Here is a 23989-nt window from a genome sequence, read left to right as displayed (position 1 = left end):
CAATAAAGCAACTGCAGAGAGCATTTGCTAATTTTTATTGTAATAAATCTCTTACTTGCTTAGTAATCTTTTTATTTTTATTTATTTTTTAAAAAGATTTTATTTGATAGGGAGTGAGAGTGAGTACAAGCGGGGGGGAGGCAGAGGGAGAGGGAGAATAGACTCCCCGCGGAGCAGGGAGCCCATCATGGAGCTTGATCCCAGGACCCTGGGATCATGACTTGAGCCGAAGGCAAACACTTAACCGACCGAGCCACCCAGGCACCCCTAGTAATCTTTTTATTTTAAACTGTAGCAGATTTAAAAACTAATCTACTCTAGCTCTTAGTGTATTTACCCAGTTGTATTTCTTTTCATTAATTGTTTTTACTTCCTTTAAAACCATGTTTATGATCTTTTAAATGAGGAGTGTACAAAGGGTCAAGGTGAGGAGTTAGAGGATATTTGACCTCAGGGAGGCTCTGTGTATCCTTTTCTCCTGGTTAGTTCAGAAGGACAGATACCTTTAACCCTGCAGACCCATGTGGTTCCTTTGGCAAACAAATCGTGTCTCTGGAAAAGACCAACAATCCCTGTGTAGAAATAGGTGAACCAACATTTCTTCTAAAAAGAACAACTAGTCCATTTCTTGGTGGAACCTCAGGAACCTCTTTGGGACTATTGTAATTTTCTTGTGTTTCTCAGGCCCCTTTACAAGGAAACCTGTTGAATAAAATCCATGATCACCAGCATCCTCGGCTCCGCTTTTAGTGAATGCCAGGTGGAAACCCCTGGGTGTGTTTAATTTTAAAGCAGTGATTCCTTACCTCCAGATAGCATGTTGTTTTCTCTGGTTTGGGAAAATGAGAATGACAGTGTGGGAAATTTTTCACAAAGCTATCTTTTTTCTCAGTTTAAAAGATAATTTACTCTGAAAAGATGATGTTTCATTTTTTTGATGTTAAATTATTCCTTTTGGGGTGCCTGTGTGGCTCATTAAGCATCCGCCTTCAGCCAAGGTCATGATCCCGGGGTCCTGGGAGCCCCACATCTGGCTCCCTGCTCAGCAGGGAGTCTATTTTTCCCTCCCTCTCTGCCCATCCCCCCACTCGTGTTCTCTCTCTCTCTCAAATAAATAAAATAAAAAATCTTAAAAAAATTCCTTTAATAAACTTATGGTAACAAAAGATGAGAATAATGTCAAGTGTTCTTATGGCCCAAGATAAGATGCTGACATCCTTATGATGCTGTCCGTCCTTTAAGTTTTTTACTACTTGGTAAATTCTCCAAGTCTGGGGACTTCTGTCTAGAGAATAACCTAAAGTAATTAGGAGATTTCTTGGAGGAAAGACTAATAAAGGATATCAAAGGAACTACTGGAATTATTTTTCTGTGTGCTTGCTTCTAGAAGTTTAATTGAACTTAGCCATTGACAATAATATTTCTTGAATCCACTGTACATATCTAATACATAAAGCAAAGACACAACCTCTCTTTTCTTTTAAACATGACGTATGTGTCCCTGTTTTCACACCTTTGCTTCAAGAATTCACTGAGTTAGAAATGCCACCCCCCGTCTGTGCCTGCTGAAACCCACGTGAACTATAAATCTAGCTCAAATGCCACCTTTCTCATGAAAAAGTCCCTGGTTGTTTCTACTGCTTTCTTCCAAAATCTTGGGATGTTTGACATAAACCTTCCTTACATTTAGTTATTTCTTTTGAGGACAAGTATGATACTCTTGGGAAACAGTAGGCAGTTGTATTGGTTTCCTGGGGTGGCCATAGCAGAAGTACCTAAACCTGGGTGGATTAAGGTAACCGAAGTGTACTGTCTCACAGGCCTGGAGGCAGGAAGTCTGAGGTTATGGTGTCAGTGGAACACCCTGTCTGAAGGCCCTAGGCAGAGAACCACTCCATACCTCTCTCCTAGCTTCTGCGAGCCTCAGGCATTGCTTGACAGGTGGAGGCATCTCTTCAATACTCTGTCTTCATGTGGCACTCTCCCTGAGTGTCGTCACAGTCTTCCCTCCACATGTCTCCCCTGTCCGTGTTTCCCCATTTTATTTTTTAAAAGATACTTATTTATTTAGTTAGTTATTTGACAGAGAGAGAGAGAGAGCGAGTGAGCACAAGCAGAGGGAGCAGCAGACAGAGGGAGTGGGAGAAGCAGGCTCCCCGCTGAGTGGAGACCCTGATACAGGTCTAGATCCCAGGATCCCGGGATCATGACCCGATCATGAGCCGAAGGCAGATGCTAAACCGACTGAGCCACCCGGGTACCCCCGCATTTCCCCATTTTATAGTGAGGCCAGTCATGGGGGATGAGGGCCCACCCTAATGACCTCATTTCAACTTGATTATCTTTGTAAAGACCCCATTTCCCAAATAAGGTCACATTCTGATGTGCTAGGTGTTCAGGACTTCAACATAAATTTTAAGGGGGACACAGTTCAACCCGTAAGTAGTTCAGAATGATTAGTGCATGAGGATTCTGGGAGCCACTGGAGATAAGATGAGAGAGAGAAACTAGGAGTAGTCTATAAAGGTACTTTCTACCCAGTTAGGAGTTTAGACTTGATCTGATTTGAAAGGACTGGAAGGTTTAAGTACTTTCTTCTGGCTACTTAGGGTAGGTAGAAGAAGGACCCAACCCTTTGGCTGCTGGAGGCAATTGCCTTTCCTCAAGACTGTTCTGAATGGTGGATTTCCCAAAAGAAAATGTGGGCTGTATTTAGAAAGAGAGGCTGGATGAGAAACAAAAGCAAAAATAATGAAATTTCTTAACACAAAAAGGATTAAAATAGAGTTTCATGCTAATTCTAATATAATTCAATCAAATTTACAAGATTATAAGTGACAATACAACAATATATGTGTTATAGTTATTTACTTCTGCTAACAAAGTATCCACACACTTTAGCAGCTGTGACATAGTAAATATATATTTGGTCTCTCCCCTTGATTCCTGACACAGACCTCCTAAAACCCTTGTAATTTCGTGAGTAATGGGAGTAATAGAAGTGTCTTATACAGAGCTCCTAACTCCCTTGAAATTTGCTGGTGATAGGAGCATCTTTTGTTCTAATGAGACAATCATGGTAGGCTCCTGGATGGGAACTGGTCACTAGAAGGACCAAGCCGTCATTAGAAGCTTGGCCATTTCAGTCCCACTCCCTATCCATGAGGGAGGGGAGAAGGGCTGGAGATTAAATTAGTATTGGATCATGCCTACATGATGAACCTTCATAAACTGGTGAATATAAGTATTTCCCAGTGAGTTCTGTGAATGTTTACAGCAAAATATTGAATCTGAGGAGGAAGTTGTGGGAAGCCTCAATTTAAAGCCATTGAGTTAGAAGTATAGGAGGCCCAGAACTTGTGATTGGCATCTAAAGTGAGGGGCAGTCTTGTGCTCCTAACCTGCGGGGTCCGTGTTAACTCTGGATAGCTAGTGTCAGAATTTAATTGAATTGTAGGACACCCAATTGGTGTCTAGAGAGTTGGAGAATTGGTTGGTGTGGTAAATATAAATAAAACACATATTGGGTGTCAGAAGTATTGAGAAACAGTCTTCCTTTAGCAGCTTAAGACAACCACTATTTTATTCTGTCTCACAATTGTGGGTCAGGAATTCGGACAGTGCTCAGCTGGGTGATTCTTCTTTTTTGTATGTTATCAGCTAAGATTCCAGGTGGCATCCAGCTGGTACTTAGACTGGTCTGGCCTCTCCAGACACAGGCCACTTAAGGAGAATGAGGAGAACCAGCTGGATTGTCAACCGTGACATGTACAGTGGTCTCACCAGCACATGGTCTCAATGTAGCTAGATTTCTTACACAGTAGCTCAGGGACCCAGAATTAGTTTCAAGAAAGCCTGAGAATGTTTCAAGGTTTCTTGCTATCAGCCTCAGAGGCTCAGGAGGTAACACTGTCAAGCAAGTTGCTAAGGTCACACTGCATTCAAGGGGAAGAGAATCGGACTCCACTTCTCAGTGGGAGGATCAGTGTAAATTGCATAGCTATCTTTAATCTACCATGGCAAAAATTAATATTAGGATGACTCTTACTAAAAGTCCTGCAGATATTTTGGGAGATGCTGATAACATTTCTAAGTTTATTTGCCATTTGCTCAAGCAAGTAAGCATTTAAAAATTAATCAAGTGCTTAGCTGTATCATTATAGTATTGTGCACTGATGATGGGTATAAATAAAGCTAAGCCTATGTACTGGAAAACATTACAGCTAAAAATTTTACTAATTTAGAATTGAGAGTGCTTACTTAATTAAGCCATCTGCTTGATTTCTAAAACATTTCCTATTTCCCACAATATCGTATAAACTATTGTAATAGTGTAACATGTAACATCAAAAGAATGCCATCCTTTTAGACAAGTAGTCTAAAAGTTTTGGATGTGCATAGACAGATTTCAATCAGTATATCATTGTATTCTTTGGAAATATAGCCAGCTTAGAAAGAAAACAACTTTGGAGGTGTTGCCATAATGAGTTGGGAAAACGATTAGGACCACGGAAAATATTTAAAAACCCAACCCTTGGATACTCTGCTATTTTCTTGGTTTTACGCAGTTCCATAAAACACAAATAGCAGCTTTATTGTTGCTCTTCTGTTGTTTTATAAGCTTAATGTTGGCAGCCAGGGTTATGATGCAGTCAGCACTTTCAGACTGGGATGCACAAAAACATTAGATCCGAGAAGAGAGACTCCACCTCACTGATATCCTGTAGTGTTTTTCCGGGAAATGCCATGCTGGTGATTATAAAGGATGAAGTCATATATTTCTACCACCACATCCTACCATTATGGTAATTCTAATTGTAGTGAGCTGTGGAATCAATGGATGAGGGAAAAAAAAAAAAAAAACTTCTCCAAAAAATAAAACAAACAAACAAAATAAAACTAAATGTTTGGCAATCTTTTGTTTAGTAATGTAACTTTATAAAATAGGGTACATTATGATTTTGGAAGAACAAAGGGATGGTGGAAGTGTATTAGTTTTTAATTGAGGATCTCTGAATATATAGAAAGGTATTATTAGTATTGTTATCATCATCATTTTGTATGTAGTTATGGTCTCGAGGACTCGCTGGTTGAGGTTAAAAGCAACCTCAACAGTTAGTTAAGACAACAATTAGTCTGTGGCCTATCATGCTCCTTTTCCCTAATTACAGTACCATTAACTACTTTTCTACGAACATGTACTCTTCTGCAATGGACAGACTATTATTTTCTGGGTTTTTTTTTCTTACCACTAAAACCACAAAATTAGAATTGAAAGGTAAAGTTGTGACCTCTTTGACATACATTCCCACTAGTGGAGTCAATATTTGCCCAGTGCTAAGTTCAGTATGAGGATGTACTGGCCTTACCATGGTATGATTTTTAATTTTGGTCCATTTCACAACATCAAGTCCATAAACAAATAGAAAGGGTCTCTCACTTTTTTCCGCAGGTCCATGATAAAAATAATGTGCACATTCATTTATTCAGTACCATGTTCCCAGTCAGTCAGTGTCTGTAAGGCATTATGCTCATGCAGGGGTTCAGGAGAAAAATGGCTGTGACAGAGGGTTCTACCATAAAGTCAAAGAGGAAGATACATGTACGCAAATATCATCAGTGGCAGTTTTATTCTTTGAATTTTCTGAAGTGAGGCTTTATTAGGTTTTTCATCTTAAGCTATAAGATTGGTCACCTGACCTAATTTTTTACTATGTTGTTATAGAATAAATTTAAACTGGCTCATCTGATGTTGGGATTACCATATATCCTCACTTTCGGGTCTCTGAATTTAGTCGTAGACTCCAAAGAGTAATCTTCCTTTTCACTTTAAAATTGCTTTGTATTTCTATCAAGGATAAAAGTATTTGCAATGCAAGTTACCTATAATAAGAACATGTGTTTTATCTATACTGAATTTCAGATCTTATATTGAACTGGGAGTCAACACATAAACTATTATGAATTAGGGGAACCTACATATAACTAGGAGGTTTAAATGGTTAGGTAGTAATATATCTGAAAACCTGCTGTGCAGAGATACTTAGTGGTGTGGTAAAGAAAGTTACTAGTGCCACGATGGGAGGAATCAGTTTTTGGTTCTGACTCTTAGGCACAAAAGAGAACAAATGTCATGCTCCCCTTTGCTACAGCATAGAGGGACGCCACATCAGAATACAGACTGTAGTCACATAAGAGAGCAGGGGTGTAGACAGAGAGCCGTAGGGCAGAGCAAGCAGACAGAAATGTCTCCTTTGGTAACAAGTACAACAGCTGCCAGCATTTTGTTCAACATCCTAGAGAGAAGCAGAGCCTTACAGAATCATTTACTAATATGGAACAGAAAGTGAATTTTGAGAAATTTTATTAACAGAGACAGATAATCTTCGCATAGTCAAGAGGCCCTGATACAAGGCTGCTGCAAGTTAAGCTCGGAGTCCCCTGAACACAACAGTATGGGTCATAGAAGATTAGAAGCTGGGTGAGGAGAAATGTAGATCTTACTACAGTTACATTTCTTAATCATAATTTTCATGATTTCTTTAGTGTGGAGAAAAGAAAAATTGTCTTCAGACCCTAGGGTAAACAACACACACTCACACTGACTGCATTGTATTCAATAGAATTCAGGGGATAAACTCACCATTTCCCAGGCGATTTTCCTTTGGTCCCAGGGTCACATGTTGGGAGGGTATTGGGGAGGCACTGGAGCATGACAGTGGAGTCGCAGAAATGGTGGAGATACTTTGATTTATGTGATGCGACTCCTCTCAAAAGAACCAAGCGAATCTTCAGTAGATTGAATTAACAAGATCCTTCTCTCCAACAGATGTGTTTTATGGAAATCAGAACAGTGGAAATGAGGCAGCAGATGCAGAAGCAGAAGTGGAAAATTGCAATTTTTTAGAGACTAACATAGGAATTTAGAGAAAGTATGGGGAAGGCTTTGAATTTAAGGGTAGAAGACACAGGCAGACATCCATGGATGTCTCATTCCCGAGTTCTGGTTCCACCTTTCTCAACAAATCCCTAAGTGTCTACACAACATCTGAATCAAAGAACCTACCAGATTAGGTGGGTTCAACCAATTAGACTCTGAAGATTCTAGTGCTCAGACCAGCTAAGTAATAACCTTTCCAGTTTTCTCTTTTAAAAATATCTGATTCTGCTACATTTTACATCATCATTTTAAATTGCAAGACACCTACATGCATGCCTAGACTTGCAAAAAATATAATTATGTAGAGAGACTTAGCAGTTATTCCAAACCTGGGGATGTTTCATCTTGCACTATTTTGGTTGTATTGCCTCGTAGAGTTGAACTCTGGTTTTGCAGTTTTTTCTCCTCATTTTTCACCTTAATCTAACTTACAGGATATTTCTACCCAGCCTTCTTTTATTTTCTTGTGCAGAGGAACACAGCAAAAATAGAAAAACAGTGTATGGGTAAATTAAAGAAGTATTTCAGTAAACATGTGCTCATAGCCTACTAATGGCAGAAACTAGGTGTGTCCAAACACTCAGGGATAGTCTTCAGGCCACCAGGGATATTAAACGGTGCTCATCTTCAAGTGCTTTGAGTCTTCAAGACATAGTGTTACCTGTCATATGAAGGAGGTACTCAGTACGTGTGCAGACACTGATTTGTGTTGGATTATATGGGACACTCCCTAATTATTTTCCATAAAGATGACTCAGGCGCCTGGGTGGCTCAGTTGGTTGGGCGACTGCCTTCGGCTCGGGTCATGATCCTGGAGTCCCTGGATCGAGTCCCGCATCGGGCTCCCTGCTCGGCGGGGAGTCTGCTTCTCCCTCTGACCCTCCCCCCTCTCATGTGCTCTCTCTCATTCTCTCTCTCTCAAATAAATAAATAAAATCTTAAAAAAAAAAGATGACTCAGTATAAAGTTGAATAAGTGTGATTTAACGTAAAGACGTAAGACTTTCATATGAATTATTCTGAGCACTAAAAATGCAAGTTCCTTTCCTTGTGTCAGAGGCCATGTTCCTCCCCTCAGGACACACAGATGTGGGCTGGGGACTTGGCATTGCAAGGGCCTACTTCTCTGCACATGAGAAACATTCTTCAAAATGGGAACCATGAGAGTTCCTTTCCCATTTGCTGAAACTAATGTGGTTTGTAGAAACTGTTGTGTATAAGCATTTCTAGTTGCTTTTTGTTTGTTTTCTTTTTTCTTTTCTTTTTTTTTTTTTAAAGATTTTATTTATTTGACAGAGAGAGATAGCAAGAGCAGGAACACAAGCAGGGGGAGTGGGAGAGGGAGAAGCAGGCTTCCCGCTGACCAGGGAGCCCGATGTGGGGCTTGATCCCAGGGCCCTGGGATCATTACCTGAGCTGAAGGCAGATGCTTAACGACTGAGCCACCCAGGCGCCCCTGTTTGTTTTCTTAATAGGAAGTTTGGTTCAGGGAGTATATTATGTGTAAAAACTATTGAACCATATAGTATCAGGTGTTTACCTCAAAGAAGCAAAGTCTGGTATTTTTTGAAAAAGACAGTAATTTGTGCAAATTCCCCTCAACCTGAACTGGTTAAAAGAGTCTTCATGACTGACAAATGGATGGATCAGATGACAAGCACATCGATACCACACAGCTGAGTCTCTGATACACGGGCCCCTACAGAACACAGTACCTGGTAACCCAGTGAAGCAGTAGTTCCTGTGGTGTGTTATGAAAAACAGAGTGTGAATCACCTGTGGTGAGGAACTAATAATAAAATAATTGGGTTCTATCCATTACAGAGATGCTTTTGAGTAAAAGACAACCTGCTAATGACCAAAAATTTGAACTAGGCTGTGTTAAAGACAAAAGTGAGAAATTTTGGAGGGATATAACTGCCTTATAACTTTTACTACTTCCAGAGATACTTCTGTATACTCTGAATTTTGGCTCAAAAAAATTGGTTAGAAGTTGGGCCTATGCAGACTCATATCTGGAATTGTGCTGCAGATGATACCACCCACACAGAATCAGCGTATTTTAGAATTCATAGAATACCACTTGGTGCTCCCTAGTTTGGCAGCACCGGGGCTCTGTGTGGATGGTCATGCCAGAGGCTTTGCCACTACTCATACAGCAATGGCAGGTGCTTGAATACCACTGTTTTTAGTGCTTGCTTTCTGTGAGAGTTGATAGTGTAAGATGACCTGTGCTGTCCACTACAGTAGCCACTGGCCACATGTGGCTGCTGAGCACTTGAAATGTGGCTAGGCCTATGAAGATGTCCTGTAAGTGTGAAATACATACCAGATTTTAAAGATTTAGTATGAAACAAAGAATGTAAAATATCTCATTAACAATTTTATTATATGTTGAAATGATAATATTTTGATTATAGTGAGTTAAATAAAATATACTGTTAAGACTAACTTCATCTTTTCTACTCTTAGAAAATCTAAAATTGCCTATGTGGTTCACATTTGTGGCTCACATATTTCTGTCAGACAAATATACTATAGACAGATGGTTGTGGTGGAATAATGAGAAGAAAAAAGTTAGATGAGAGAATAGCACTAATAATTTTGTTTGTCAGATTTTACATTTGTAAGGGTTAAGGATTTTGAAGATATTACTAAGTACAGTTAATGAGAAAAGTAAGCTGTAATTGAAAGAATGCCAATAGAAACTAAATTCTACAATATTGATTTATTACATATGGCTAAGAAAGTGTTGAGCTATTATAAAGGCATTTTGTTGTTGTTGTTAAATCAGAAGAAAATGTAAGTAAGGATAAATAAGAACTAAATCAAAGAAAGTAAAAAGTATATAATTTAGGTATACAGTCGAATGATGTGATGGACGAAGTTAAGGTTTTCATTTGTCCCACTTTTGAGACATTTCAGCCTTTTAAAAATACACAATCATGAAATAAATAATAAAATAACAATCATTGATTCACATAAAATTATGATGTCATTACTTCAGATAAGGCATCTTCTCTCTGTCAAAAACCAAACACCACCAAGAAAAAAAAGGAGAAAGATGAGTTTATTGCAAAGGTTTCGATCTGTAAGATGGGAAACTCAGGTCTATAGGAGCAGTGAATTCTGAGTTGCTCATAGACAAAAGAGCTTTTATGGGGTAAATATGGAAGTTATTTGACTTTTTCAGCAGATTGGTTGCCTACTGGTCTTCTTTCTTATTTGGATCAGAGTGGCTGCGTGAGGGGAACAAGGAAGCCCAGAGGTGGCAAGAACAGACTGGGCATTTGGAGATTGGCTGGCATTCCCTGCTGATTTGTAAGAAGAGCTGTAAATTCTGCAGCTAACGTTAGATAAGGTCAAGTTGCATTTTCTTTAATGAACCTGCACTGGCCAGCTCCACTATATCCCCAACATGAGTACCTCCTTTTGGTTTGGTTCCTTGTCTCTGAAATGACTCCTTTATTTTTTTTTATTTTTTATTTTTTAAAGATTTTATTTATTTATTTGACAGAAAGAGAGAGCACAAGCAAGGGGGAACGGCAGGCAGAGGGAAAGAGAAAAGCAGACTCCCTGCCAAGCAAGGAGCTGGATGTGGGGCTCGATCCCAGGACCCCGGGATCATGACCTGAGCCGACGGCAGAAGCTTAACTGACTAAGCCCCCCAGGCATCCCTGAAATGATTCCTTTAAGAAAGAGTCTTTCTCTTCCTCTTCTTATAAGCCACTATACCGTCATGGGGACCCTACCTTCATTACCTCATCTAACTCTAATTACCTCCTAAAGGCCCATCTTCAAGTACCATCATATTGAGGGTTAGGGCTTCATTCAAATTTGGAGGGCATACAAACATTCAGTCCATAACACCTGAATTACTTCTTTTAATCCCCACACCAACCTATGAGGTAAATATTATTTTTTTGAGGTAAATATTATTTTGATCCCTTTCACAGATGGGGAAACTAAAGCAGAAGGAGGTTATGTATTATATTTAAGTCCATACAACTAATACCTGAATTCAAATCCAGACAGTTTGGACCTACAGCCTGGGCTCTTAACCACTATGCTATGTCCCCTCACTGTGTTGAAAAGGAATCATAAGAAGACAACATAACGTGTTCAACAATTCAGATTCCTGATGTGTGTCTATCAGAGAGCTCCCCAGTAAACTTACAACTTGCTGCATATCCTCCATTCAACCCAAGACACAGAAGAGACACTTAGAAAAAAGTTTTAAAATGTATTTTCCTCAGTTACCCAAATGTTACAGTATCAGTTGGGAATCATATAGGTTAGATGAGAATGTAGAGATTCCATAATAAAATCTTAAAAAACCCATTAAAATTGATTTTTCTGTGTGTCTGACATGTGTTTGTCTTTCGTTTTGAGACATCTTAATACTCTTGGTCTAGCTCTGAGTTCTCTTCTCATTATTCTGGCATTGATATCATCAGAATGAAGGATAATTGAAGAGATGAAAATATGGAATAGTAGTTTATATGATGAAATATACTGATTTTTAATATAAATTACACAACCTGCATGAGATAAATTTAGAGATTTCAGATTACACTGTTTTATATCTCTTAGGAGGAGGTTTGTTATACTGTTCATTCATCTGATAAATATTTGTTGGGTTTGACAATGTACGGGCATTATTTAAGTGCCAGAGGAGTTTAGTAGAAACAAAAGTTCATATTTTGGTGGAAGGTGGGGTAGGTGATACAGACAACGCACAAGTCAGTGAAAAAATAAACACGGAAAAATAGGATAGTTGTAAGTCCTGCACAAAGAATTAAGCTAGGATGTGAGAGTGAATTACTGGCAGCTACTTTAGAGGAGATAGTTAGGGGAGCTCTCTGAAGTTGTGACAAGAAGCTAAGATCTGCCTGACAAGAAGGGTCAGGCAGGCAGAGAAGCAGAAAATGTAAGTTTCCTGAGCAGCAGGTGGTGTGAAGGCCCTGAGGAGCGTAACTGGCCTGTTCTAGAGCAGAAAGAAGGCTCTCCCTGTCTTGGTTATTGGAGGCAGAGAAGAAGCAGGCTGAGATGAGTCCAGAGAAGGAGGCAGGAGACAGGAGGCCGTTCACGTTGGGCTTCGTAAGCTAGGAGACTTGGGATTTCTCTTCCAGAGCCATGTGGAGCCACACTGCAGGATGGGGTGATAAGATCTGGTGTGCACTTGAGAAGAGAGGGGCCGTCTGATATTGTCACTCTCTTACCATTCCTTCAGTCTTTCTCCATGGTCACTCTGAGCCCCAGACATCAGGCTTTTGTCCAGTCTCAGCAGAAGGAACACAGAAGCCCAGAAGATGGGAGGCCATTTGCCAGCTGAAGCATGCACTATTTAAGCAGCTTTTTCCGGAAACATCACCTAAAAACGTCTTGTAATTCATTGGCTCTTGTGGCCAACACCGCTTGCAAGGAAGACTGTTTTTGAGTTTGGAGCTAGACACACCACTGCCTCCCTCGAGACGCTGGTCAGTTGTTACAATCCCTCGAAGTTTTTGTCTTCTTGCCTGTACAATAATAATAACAATGATAAAGGCAATAATGATAAATAGTTGCTTCCTTATGGTGAGCTTGAAGGTTTAAAGGAAGTGATGGAAATACAACATTTAATACAATGAATGCCCAGAACATAGTTCAATAAATGCCATGTATTAGAATGTAAGCTCCATGAAGGTAGGAATCAGGTCTGTCGTGCATGTGTTCAGTAAACACTTGTTTAATGCTGAATAAATAAATGCAGGAGGTAAACTCTCATGGTCTATAGAGGGTATGACTGGCTGCACTGCAGTCAGCAGAGTGTATATGTTTGTGTTAAAAATAAATGCATGAGGGAAAAAAAACACACAGCAGAGTGTTTTACAAACATATAATTAACTGAGCCCAGATTAGGCTTTCACTGCATTCTCTGGATTTTTGGAAGAAATTTCATTGCTGGTAATGTTTTCCCTGGAGTATTGCCAAGATTCAAAAATATCACTTTGTTTCAAATGATGTTCAGTGAAGATAGGATAATGCAAAAGAGGAAAGAATTTACCTGTTAAAATTCAGGGGTTCTTAGTGCAAAAAAACCAAAACAACAACAACAAAAAAAACCAACCCAACAACAACAACAAAAAAAACAAAAAAACCCAAACCCAAAAAAACCTATGTACAATTTTAGATTTTTCACTCTTGGGGAATAATTTACAATTAACTGAGGGAAAAAAAAACAAAAACAAAAACTGACCATTGTCTTTTTTAACCTGAATTATATTGCAAAGTAGTAGACTTCTTTTCCTAAGAAATATATCAATAGCTCTTAAATTATTAAGCCACTTTTATGAAGTTTTAATGGTTTTTAGTCTTTCTTTTTTCCTGTTTTAAGTAGCTATGTAGAAAGGGCTGCTGGCCATTTGCTAGCTTTTCTTTGTATAAGTCAAAATATAAAGCCTTATTCTTTTCTTGTCTCGCTTTTTCCACCCCCCCCAAGTTTCATATTATTACATACTCAGTTTACACAAACAAAAATGATAGTCACTGGCCAATTTTGAAATAATTAACTTTCTAAAGCCCGATTAATACATATGGGTTTCCGAAGCGGAGGAGCAAGGATGTAAGCATTCCCACCTTTGTGGTAGAAGTCGTAAGTCAAGAACTCATGAATAAGCTTGTGAAGGTCGTGCAAATGAATTTAGATACTATTTGTTGACCATGGGGAGCTGTTGAAGGATTTTGAGCAGAGGAATACTTTGTTCAAGTTTTGATGTTAGAAATACAATTCTGTCTGCAGGAGAAGGGGTAGTGGATTGAGGAAGTCACATGGTGTAATGGTGCAGAGGCAACAAAGTGGCGTATGGAACCGGTCGAGGATGGTGCCGTTCTGACTTAGGGCACCAACAGTGTAGACGCTTGTGAGCGAATCAGTTTAAATTATATTTGATAGTAGAATCAACTGTACTGAACAAGAAATGGATACGCAGAAAATAAGAAAGAGGAGGACACAGGGAGGGCTCCACTTTCTGCAGAGGACAATCAGATGATGCCATTCACCTAAGTAACGAAGACCAGAGTAAGTTTGGGGAGACAGTTTGACACATACAGAGTACCCACTGATGTCCAATAAGAAGTCGAATATAGTGTTTTAACATTCAGAAGAGAGGTTTGAGCTGGAGCTATAAGAGCAATGGGAGCAGGAGATTATGCAGAGTAAGTTGGAAAGAGTCCAGAAGAACCAGCTTTGTGGAATGGTGGTGCATGAATGAGACTTACCAGTTCATAGGGGAAAGGGAAGGATTTTAGAAAGGGAAATCTGGTCTGTCAGCTATCCCAAAGAGCTTGGCTTTATCTTGTAATTAATGGGAAACCACAGAAAGGTTGTTAATGGGGAGTGATAGGGTACCATCATGCTGGTGGCAGTTACGAAGGATGGAATGTGGGGGGTCTGGCTGGAAAGCGGGAGACTAATTAGGAAACTCTTACAATCACTTGCTGAGAGATAATGAGAGTGTTTACTAAGATAGCAGTGGTGGGAAAGGATGTGAGGACATAGTGGAGATATATTTGGAATTAGTTGAATATGAGGGCAGAAGGGAAGTCAGCAGCAGGCAAGGGTGATGCCCAGTGTTCTTACTTGCATGACTCGATGAAAACATTGTAACGTTAATGACTGGGAAAGATAATGGAGGAAGGAAGAGAAAAAGAGATAGGGATGATAGGGCCAAATAATTAGGAATAAATTTGGAAAGAAGGTAGTGTGAGGAGCACCAAGACTGTAGAGTTTCAAGAAGTGGTCAGTGGTGCTAAATGCTCTTAGTGGTCAAGTAAATTAAGAACTAAGAATTTTCCCTCTGATTTAACGACCAGAACAATTTCTGGGTGAACGTGGTTTCGGTGGGGTGGTGCGGACAGAAACCAGACTGCCGTGGGAGGAGGGCAAAGGGAGGAAGTGGTAATAGTCTAGACGCCTTCTTCAAGGAGCTCAGAAAATAATAAAAATGAGCAAAAGACAGAAAATGAGGCTATAGAATAAATCCAGTTTTTTTATTTTCTTGACTGGGTGATAGGTTATATATTTGTGAATCTCTCTCCTTCTGTAGATTAAATTAAATCATTTTATATAACAGTGTGAACAATTTTACATAATAAAAAGTGGGACAAATATTATTAAATACCATCATTTGTTATACAGAGAATACTTTCCAACAATAAAAAGTGGATTGTGAAAACAATAATCTTAATACCAAACAATAATTGTATTATTGTTTTATTTTGTAGACTGTATCAGTCAAATATTATTTTGTCAAAAAAAATTTTTTAAAGAATAAAATCCTGCTTAAGAAGAGGAAGTCCTCCCCCCACTGCTTATATTTTCCATATGTTATTTATTTTTTAGCAATAGGATAATTATTTCCAGATTCCTGTTTAACCTCTGAAGGCCTCTGGAATGTTTACTTTACTTGGGCTTTTGTCTTATTGTTGTGGTGCTAAGTATTTCTTTAGAGTGGCATTTTGGATGCTGAGGATTAACATTCATGAAACAGGAGAGCCTTCTCATCAAGAAAACCAAATCCCTAACAACTTCATGGCTTAATAAAACAAAAAATGTGTTCCCCCTTGTTTAAAAACAGGGAATATCAGCTATGCTAGAACTAATAATGTTCTTCACATTTATATTCTTAACTGTCTTTCAGATGCTTTGCTAATTCATTAATTCATTCATTAATTCTCATTTTGTATCTATACATACTGTGTGTTTGATACTAAAGGATGCATCGAACAACATCTATAAAAAGCCCTTCCCTTTGCAGCTTCCAGAACTTCTTGATCACAAAGTAGATCCTTAACTCTGGGTCCTGCTTGGATGCCCCCTACCATGCTGCCCCCTCTTGTGGGAGTCCTCCATCCCCTCATCTCTGTCCTCCCACAATGGACCGTGGCTCCCTTGCCACGTGGATACTGTCATCTGTGTGACTCACTTGGAGGTGAAAGGCTTTATTAAGCTGGTGCAGTTAGGAGCGCCCACAGGGCATCAAGGCTATGCCCGCCCAATTGCAGCAGGGTCGCAGTAATTCTTGGGGTGAGGTGAGGAGGGATGTCTGTGTGTTTGTGGCCTGGCCCACCTTGAAGTTATCTGTGTTCTCTTCATCTGCTACAGAAACTTCAGTGGAAAAGAATGGAGATTGTTCTGACTTTCATGCCTCTCGCTGGGGATCACTGGATCCATTCCATTCCCTCCTGGCAACTGGCAGAACGGTACTTTCAGAAGATGTTTTTTGCCATTTCTTCAATTTTTCAAGGTTTAGAAGGGGGAGGAAGAGCAAAAAAATTAAAAATGGGGAAGGGCTGGAGAAAGAGGAGAAAACACCAAGTAAGGCAAGGGTTGAAACAAGAGAAACAGGTCTGTCTTAATCCTCTGACCACACTGGGAAGGTCCCCTCGGTCCCCTCCGACTGCTCCTGTGGGGCTGCGTCCACCTCCATGTCCCCTACCCTCTGACCAAGTTGCAGTACTTCTGCCCCGAGTCACCTCCCTTCACCGGCACCCACATACCTACCTTGCCCTGCCCAAGATGGACACAGATGTCAGGACAGAATTACTCTGAAGGGCAAGAGAAAGGAAGGAAGAGAAAGGGGGAAGAAGGAGGAAAAGAGGAAGCTCAAGAATTTTTTAAAACTCTCACATAAAACTTGAATGGTGGTACCCTTGAAATTTCACAATGTAGAGTTATTTGTTAAGATTGAAGACTGTGCAGTCAGAAAGATCCAGAATCGAGTTCACTCTTTGCCACTTACCACATCTCTGCCCTTGAGGAAAACACCTTATCTTTCCAACCTCATCATCAGTTAAATATATACATAATTGTAATAGTTCAAATTTTTTAGATGAAATTGACAGGAAGACAGACCTAAGTGGTTTACTCAGGAAAGGCACATTTCTTGGCTCCTAGAACTGGAACACAGGAAAGAAAAGTTAGCATCAGGAAGGACAGGACCCAAGGACGATCCTCCTCAGGGTTTTTGGTTCATTTTCTGTTTGTTGTTGGCTTCATTCTCTCTGATTGCAGCTGGACTTTCCCTGTGAGGAAGGGAACAGGGAGCTGACATCCTTAGATTTGCAACTGTAAGCTCCAACCCCAGAAGAGGGCCTTCTTCTTTTTTTTTTTTTTAAAGATTTTATTTTATTTGAGAGAGAGAGAGCACATGATGGGGGGGAGGGTCAGAGGGAGAAGCAGACTCCCTGCTGAGCAGGGAGCCTGATGCGGGACTCGATCCCGGGACTCCAGGATCATGACCTGAGCCGAAGGCAGTCACCCAACCAACTGAGCCACCCAGGCGCCCCGGTTCTTCTGCCTATAAGGTGCAGCCAGGAAAAAAAACTGGAGATGAATGCAGATTTTGTCTACTTTGGGCCACTTATTCATTCCCACATTAATCCTTGTGGCCGAGAGTATGGACATCACTGACGTTCAGATTGTACGTTGTCTGTTGTGACCAGTGTGAAAGTGTCAGCTGCGGAGCCTTGCCAGGCGAACTGAGACCATGTAACTACCTACCCCAGTTGATTTCCATAAGGATTAAGGGTGATTATAAAAGTGCGGCCAGTATATTTTTTAAAAATGGGACTCAACAGAGAGCCAGAGTGGAGCAACTCTGTTCCTTTTCCCAGTGCCCTTGAAATTCCTCTTGGTCTGTTTTTTTCTATTTTCTCTATACCTGGATTAAATTTAGGTTGGACAATTTCTCCGGTTCATTTCAATCATAAGAAAAATCCCATGTTAGTAATTAAAAATGCACATTCTAGCATAATGTCGCATGTAAGTCCAAACTTGGGGCAAACCTAAAGACTCTTCACCAATCCCCCAAGATGTAGGGATGGTTTGTTTTCTCTTTCTCAGATTTCTTCTTCTCACCTACTAGCTATTTGTCTTAGTCCATTCAAGGCTGTTATAACAAAAATATCATAGTCTCTATGGCTAAAACCACAAACGTTTGTTTCTCACAGTTCTGAGGGCAGTAAGTCTGAGATCAAAGTACTGGCAGATTCGGTGTCTGATGAGAGCCGGCTTCCGGGTTCACAGACATTGCCTTCTTACTGTGTCCTCACATGTCAGAAGGGACGAGAGAGTTCTCTGGGGTGTTTTTTATGGGAGCACTCATCCCATTCTTGGGCGGGGAGGTTTGGGTCAAATCACCTAATCACTTCCAAGGGCCCCGCCTCCTAAGAGCATCACATGAGGGGCTCCTGGGTGGCTCAGTTGGTTAAGCGACTGCCTTCGGCTCAGGTCATGATCCTGGAGTCCCTGGATCGAGTCCCGCATCGGGCTCCCTGCTCGGCAGGGAGTCTGCTTCTCCCTCTGACCCTCCTCCCTCTCATGCTCTCTGTATCTCATTCCCTCTGTCTCAAATAAATAAATAAAATCTTAAAAAAAAAAAAAAAGAGCATCACATGAGCTTCATACTGGGGTTGGGATTTCCACGTTAATTTTGGAGGCACACACACATTCAGGTTCTATGGTTTCTCCTCTCTGAATTGTACCCTAGGGGAAAGGGGATGGAGGCAAAGGGGCACTGTGGCTGGCGCTGTTGTAACGTGGCCAGTCACATGACTGAGCACCGTGCAGGGCCATTGTTGCGGGCTTGCAAGTTGTCTCCTAAGACGTTTTGCACAGTCCTCAGACCTCTGCAGGAAGCTTCCAGCTACAATACTATCGATTCAGGGAGCGCCTTCTCTGTCTGCTTAGTCCTCTTCACATTTCGTCCCAGGCGTTGTCCTTCTGATGAAGCACTCACTCCTCCCAGCGGCCTTCTCCAGTGAGGTCCCTTTCCCGATGGTCATCCGTGAAAGGGCAGTCTCCCTCACCACAGCCCTGTATTTCTCTTTCTTCAGCACCCTTGGGCCATCTCGCCGGTTTGCACACCCTCACCCCCAGGGCCACACATGCTAAGTGACATGGTAGGCCCTTCTCCGATGGCTGAAGGAGGGGAAAAATCCCCTGTGTCTCCCAAGGGGGCAGCGGTACCTGAGGAGACAGACATAGCACAGAGCTCCTCTGGGTTGGGCCCTATGGAAGAGGGGGTAGTGAGTGATCCCGCCGGGACAGAGCAGCTCGAAGCCTCTCTTACTCTGCACTGAGAGCATCTTGCTCTCTGGTGTGGGAACACTTGCTGTCCATTGTGTTGTTCCCACCCTTTAGGGCTTCTGGCTAAACATCCTTTTGCATGTGCAGTGCTCAGGACAGGAGCAGGTGGCCCTGCAGGCGAGCACCGCCTTATATCCTGTGCCCTGACAGCCTCTGTGGCCTCATCCCCAGTCTGCCCTTGTCAGTAAAGTACCTGGTGTTTCATGAACGCTACATACGTGATCATCGTCCGCAGTTTGTCGCTGTTACTGTTGTGACTGCCCAGAGAATAAAAGGTGGCATTGTCTAACGTGGCACACATGACCACTTGTGGGCTCTCAGAGATCTCCTTTTGGGGACTCAGTGGTTTGTTTTCTCCCGGTCCTGTTCCGGGTGCGCCAGGCCGACCCAGGGCAGCTCTGAACACAGGCATGATGATGAGGAGCATGCAGTTTGTGGTCAGACAGAACTGAATCTGAGTCCAGCGACACAGACTGTCACTTGGGACCTTATACCAATTACTCCACCCCTGGGGGTTTGCAGTTTGCTTGATTCTAAAGTGAGGGTAGTAGAAAACCTTCTCATTGGCTGTTAGACAATTAAAGGAGATAGAGTACATGCAATGCTTGGTATATAGTTCATGTCCCCTAAAGGATGGCCTTAGTTTCTATGACCGAATCCTTGGGTTCTTTTGTGCCTTCCTGACCTGTGGACGCTGCTCCTTCTGGCTGAAATGGTTTGCTCACCTTCTCCACTCGGGAGATTTTAGCCATCTTACAGACACACCTCCAGTATGGTCTCATTTGTCTCTTCTGCGCTTCCGTGGAGCTTTTTATTTTTTTTTAATGTTCTTTTCTTTTTTTTAAAATTTTTTTATAGTTATGTTAATCACCATACATTACATCATTAGTTTTTGATGTAGTGTTCCATGATTCTTTGTTTGTGCATAACACCCAGTGCTCCATGCAGAACGTGCCCTCTTTAATACCCATCACCAGGCTAACCCATTCTCCCACCCCCCTCCCCTCTAGAACCCTCAGTTTGTTTTTCAGAGTCCATCGTCTCTAATGGTTCGTCTCCCCCTCCGATTTCCCCCCCTTCATTCTTCCCCTCCTGCTATCTTCTTCTTCTTCTTTTTTTTGTTAACATATAATGTATTATTTGTTTCAGAGGTACAGATATGAGATTCAACAGTCTTGCACAATTCACAGCGCTCAACATAGCACATACCCTCCCCAGTGTCTATCACCAAGCCATCCCATCCCTCCCACCCAAACCCCACTCCAACAACCCTCAGTTTGTTTCCTGAGATTAAGAATTCCTCATATCAGTGAGGTCATATGATACACGCCTTTCTCTGATTGACTTATTTTGCTCAGCATAACACCCTCCAGTTCCATCCACGTCATTGCAAATGGCAAGATCTCATTCCTTTTGATGGCTGCATAATATTCCATTGTGTATATATATATATATATATATATATATATATATACCACATCTTCTTTATCCATTCATCTGTCGATGGACATCTTGGCTCTTTCCACAGTTTGGCTATTGTGGACATTGCTGCTATAAACATCGGGGTGCACGTACCCCTTCGGATCCCTACATTTGTACCTTGGGGTAACTACCCAGTAGTGCAATTGATGGATCATATGGTAGCTCTATCTTCAACTTTTTGAGGAACCTCCATATTGTTTTCCAGAGTGGTTGCACTAGCTTGCATTCCCACCAACAGTGTAGGAGGGTTCCCCTTTCTCCGCATCCCCGCCAACATCTGTCGTTTCCTGACTTGTTAATTTTAGCCATTCTGACTGGTGTGAGGTGGTATCTCATGGAGGTTTTGATTTGGATTTCCCTGATGCCGAGCGATATTGAGCCCTTTTTCATGTGTCTGTTGGCCATTTGGATGTCTTCTTTGGAAAAATGTCTGTTCATGTCTTCTGCCCGTTTCTTGATTGGATTATTTGTTCTTTGGGTGTTGAGTTTGATTAAGTTCTTTATAGATTTTGGATACTAGCCCTTTATCTGATATGTCATTTGCAAGTATCTTCTCCCATTCTGTTGGTTGTCTTTTGGTTTTGTTGACTGTATCTTTTGCTGTGCAAAAGCTTTTTATCTTGATGAAGTCCCAATAGTTCATTTTTGCCCTTTCTTCCCTTGCCTTTGGCGATGTTTCTAGGAAGATGTTTGCTGTGGCTGAGGTCAAAGAGGTTGCTGCCTGTGTTCTCCTTTAGGATTTTGATGGACTCCTGTCTCACATTGAGGTCTTTCAACCATTTTGAGTCTGTTTTTGTGTGTGGTGTAAGGAAATGGTCCAGTTTCATTTTTCTGCATGTGCCTATCCAGTTTTCCCAACACCATTTGTTGAAGAGACTGTCTTTTTTCCATTGGACATTCTTTCCTGCTTTGTCAAAGATGAGTTGACCATAGAGTTGAGGGTCCATTTCTGGGCTCTCTATTCTGTTCCATTGATCTATGTGTCTGTTTTTATGCCAGTACCATTCTGTCTTGATGATGACAGCTTTGTAATAGAGCTGGAAGTCCAGAATAGTGATGCCGCCAGCTTTGCTTTTCTTTTTCAACGTTCCTCTGGCTATGCGGGGTCTTTTCTGGTTCCATACACATTTTAGGATTATTTGTTCCATTTCTTTGAAGAAAGTGGATGGTATTTTGATGGGGATTGCATTGAATGTGTAGATTGCTCTAGGTAGCATTGACATCTTCACAATATTTGTTCTTCCAATCCATGAGCATGGAACGTTTTTCCATTTCTTTGTGTCTTCCTCAATTTCTTTCATGAGTCTTTTATAGTTTTCTGAGTACAGATCCTTTGGCTCTTTGGTTAGATTAATTCCCAGGTCTCTTATGGTTTTGGGTGCAATTGTAAATGGGATCGACTCCTTAATTTCTCTTTCTTCTGTCTTGTTGTTGGTGTATAGGAATGCCACTGATTTCTGTGCATTGATTTTATATCCTGCCACTTGACTGAATTCCTGAAGGAGTTCTAGCAGTTTTGGGTGGAGTCTTCGGGGTTTTCCACATAAAGTTTCATATCATCTGCAAAGAGTGAGAGTTTGACTTCTTCTTTGCCGATTTGGATGCCTTTGATTTCTTTTTATTGTCTGATTGCTGTGGCTAGGACTTCTAATACTATGTTGAATAGCAGTGGTGATCGTGGACGTCCCTGCCGTGTTCCTGACCTTAGGGGGAAAGCTCTCAGTTTTTCCCCATTGAGAATGATATTCGCTGTAGGTTTTTCATAGATGGCTTTTATGATATTGAGGTATGTACCCTCGATCCCTATACTCTGAAGAGTTTTGATCAAGAAAGGATGCTGTACTTTGTCAAAAGCTTTTTCTGCATCTATTGAGAGGATCATATGATTCTTGTTCTTTCTTTTGTTAATGTATTGTATCACGTTGATTGATTTGCGGATGTTGAACCAACCTTGCAGCCCAGGGATAAATCCCACTTGGTCGTGGTGAATAATCCTTTTAATGTACTGTTGGATCCTATTGGCTAGTATATTGGTGAGAATTTTTGCATCCATGTTCATCAGGGATATTGGTCTGTAATTCTCCTTTTTGATGGGGTCTTTGTCTGGTTTGGGGATCAAGGTAATGGTGGCCTCATAAAATGAGTTTGGAAGTTTTCCTTCCATTTCTATTTTTTGGAGCAGTTTCAGAAGAATAGGTATTAATTCTTCTTGAAATGTTTGGTAGAATTCCCCTGGGAAGCCATCTGGCCCTGGGCTTTTGTTTTTTGGGAGATTTTTGATGACTGCTTCAATTTCCTTAGTGGTTATAGGTCTGTTCAGGTTTTCTATTTCTTCCTGGTTCAGTTTTGGTAGTTGATACATCTCTAGGAATGCATCCATTTCTTTCAGGTTATCTAATTTGCTGGCATAGAGTTGCTCATAATATGTTCTTATGATTGTATTTCTTTGGTGTTGGTTGTGATCTCTCCTCTTTCATTCATGGTTTTGTTGATTTGGGTCATTTCTCTTTTCTTTTTGATAAGTCTGGCCGGGGTTTATCAATCTTGTTAATTCTTTCAAAGAACCAGCTCCTAGTTTCGTTGATCTGTTCTACTGTTCTTTTGGTTTCTATTTCATTGATTTCTGCTCTGGTCTTTATGATTTCTCTTCTCCTGCTGGGTTTAGGCTTTATTTGCTGTTCTTTCTCCAGCTCCTTTAGGTGTAGGGTTAGGTTGTGTATTTGAGACCTTTCTTGTTTCTTGAGAAAGGCTTGTATTGCTATATACTTGCCTCTTATGACTGCTTTTGCTGCATCCCAAAGATTTTGAACAGTTGTGTTTTCATTTTCATTGGTTTCCATGAATTTTTTAAATTCTCCTTTAATTTCCTGGTTGACCCATTCATTCTTTTTTTTTTTTTTTAAGATTTTATTTATTTTATTTGACAGAGACAGAGACAGCGAGAGCAGGAAAACAAGCAGCGGGAGTGGGAGAGGGAGAGCAGGCCTCCCGCCGAGGAGGGAACCCGATGTGGGACTCGATCCCAGGACCCTGGGATCATGACCTGAGCCGAAGGCAGACGCTCAACGACTGAGCCACCCAGGCGCCCGACCCATTCATTCTTTAGTAGTATGCTCTTTAGCCTCCACCTATTTGAGTTCTTTCTGACTTTCCTCTTGTGATTGAGTTCTAGTTTCAAAGCATTGTGGTCTGAAAATAGGCAGGGAATGATCCCAATCTTTTGGTACTGGTTGAGACCTGATTTATGACCTAGGATGTGATCGATTCTGGAGAATGTTCCATAGGCACTAGAGAAGAATGTCTATTCAATTGCTTTGGGATGGAATGTTCTGAATGTGTCTGTGAAGTCTATTTGTTCTGGTGTGTCATTTAAAGTTTTTATTTCCTTGTTGATCTTTTGCTTAGATGATCTGTCCATTTCAGTGAGGGGGGGTGTTA

This window comes from Neomonachus schauinslandi, chromosome 6 (assembly GCF_002201575.2).
Source record: "Neomonachus schauinslandi chromosome 6, ASM220157v2, whole genome shotgun sequence".
Taxonomy (NCBI): Eukaryota; Metazoa; Chordata; class Mammalia; order Carnivora; family Phocidae; genus Neomonachus; species Neomonachus schauinslandi.
This window is presented reverse-complemented; position numbering follows the sequence as displayed.